At 33.6% G+C, this 2,055-nt stretch overlaps 1 long non-coding RNA gene across 2 annotated transcripts; it reads right to left on the reverse strand.

Annotated features, from left to right (window-relative positions):
- Positions 1 to 504: 504 nt before the first annotated feature.
- LOC109591781 (uncharacterized) lies at positions 505 to 1,155 on the reverse strand. Of its 2 annotated transcripts, XR_002189989.1 has the most exons (4): positions 847 to 1,155; positions 758 to 799; positions 662 to 694; positions 505 to 588 (listed from the first exon to the last, which is right to left on the reverse strand). It is a non-coding gene; the product is annotated as an uncharacterized LOC109591781 (long non-coding RNA). The 2 variants fall into 2 exon arrangements; XR_002189988.1 differs by having other exon boundaries at positions 662 to 799.
- Between the last annotated feature and the right edge of the window lie 900 nt (positions 1,156 to 2,055).

The following is a 2,055-nucleotide window of genomic DNA, read 5'->3' on the forward strand; positions in this document are numbered from 1 at the left end:
ACGGGACCCACGCGGCCCAATGTTGGCAGACCAGTGAGACCACCTAACATTTTTGTTTGGGGGTTAATTTTGTAATTTCATTAGTTTGCAACAAAAATTAATAATAATTTGTATGCTTGACACCTTATTTTGATCAATCCACAAAATTTTAAAGGCACAGCACTATACAGTATGGTATGATAAGAGAATGTGTAAGAGAAAGAGAAGAATGAGGAAAAATAGATGACAGTCAAGTCAAGTCTCTCAAGCTCAAGCTCATCATATAACAACATCATTAATTACAATGGGTGGAGCTATAACCTATAATTCATAAAAAGTAGAGGAAGTTTATTTATATAATTAATAGTGTAAAGCATAAATATAGCACAAAGGAACTCAATTCGGTTCAGTACAAGCTCAAAAACACAGTCAATTTATGCATTATTATCATCATCATGTTTTGCTGATCACTGCAAAAAAATAAAATTACAAAAAAAAATAATGTTTACTAATTTGTACATTGGCAGTACATTGTATACTAATAAATTCAATAGTTATTATTCACTTTGTTTTTTCTTATGTTGCCCATATCAGCATACTGATTTTTGCCTATTAAAATAACAATAATTCTAAATAATTATAAATAAAGCTAAAAAAATAAAGCTAATAAGTTCTTCATTACCTCTTCTTCAACAGGGATAGGAGGTAATGGAACCTAAAAGAGAAATTAAGAGACAGAATGAAGAGAGGGATGAAAGAAAAGCATCATTATTCTTACGCTTGGGCTACAAATTTCTCATTTTCTTTTACTAATAGTACTCTATAGTGGACGCATTTAATTAAAGTTTAAATAATAATACGAAATACTTTTCTAGTGTTGGCAGGTATTTCAGTGTATCCAGGCATTACCACTAGACCAGAGTCCATTACTGGCTCAGAGTCAAACATTTGAGGAGTAATAGAACAAAAAAACTTTATGGTGGTTGCCTAGAGAAAAGAGTGACAAGCAATATGAACTGACTCAATTTCATAGTAAAATCTTTACAAAATTTCCAATGCATCCTCCAATTGCAAATAATTTAGTATTAATTATTCATTAGTGTTTATGTGAAAATTACAAAATAATGATATTGTGGTTTTCCATAAAGCATGCCAAGTGAGCTGAACAGCAGCATGCTTCATGAGCTGAAAAGTGCTGCATGTCTTTTGAAGCTTAAAATTTATAAAAAATCGTTTTTATTGAAATGAGTTCAAACTAGATATACAACACCAGAACATGTATATGTATCAATAATATGCTCATAATTGTGTTGTGTGAACTAAGTAACAATTAACAGTGTGTGATAAAAATTTCTAGTCTACCTATAGGAATTTTGGTAATGAGATGATTATTTCCATACTAATAAGTGAAAAAATTATTTTGCTAATATAATTAGCAAGAATGGCAAGGAAAAGTATGGGAATGTAACTTTAATTTGATACTATCATTGCAGTCTAATAATAGTTACATAAACTCCTAGAATCATCACCACTGCCTTGGTTTTCAATGAAATCACTAGTTGTGTGTTCAGTGTTGCTCTCAATACTGACACTAACTACAGCTATACCATTAAAGAATAACACCAACACTGGACTGTCCTGCAACAACAAACAAACCTATGTTGAGGTGCTGCGTGGTAGAGATGGTCGTGATGGAGTACCAGGAAGAGATGGAGTGAAAGGAGAGAGAGGAGATAATGGAGGAGAGAAAGGAGGGAAAGGTGAAACTGGACCTGTAGGACAAGCTGGTCCTAAAAGTGGAGGAGTAGTGTACACTCGTTGGGGAAGGAAGTCCTGTCCTACTGGAGCTGAACGGACTACTGTATGAGGGAATAACTGGAGGTAGTCATCACACTCATACAGGAGGAGGAGCTAACTATGTCTGTTTACCAAAGGTCCCTCAATATTTGAGTACAACTGTACCTTCTGTTTTTTCTTACATGCATGGTACTGAATATAAAATGTGGTGATAATATATTTCCAGGAAAGCATGATCACAATGCTCCTTGTGCAGTATGTTATACATCTACTAAGAGT

The sequence above is a fragment of the Amphimedon queenslandica genome, unplaced genomic scaffold (assembly GCF_000090795.2).
Source record: "Amphimedon queenslandica unplaced genomic scaffold, v1.1 AMPQUscaffold_7265_Cont20782, whole genome shotgun sequence".
NCBI lineage: Eukaryota > Metazoa > Porifera > Demospongiae > Haplosclerida > Niphatidae > Amphimedon > Amphimedon queenslandica.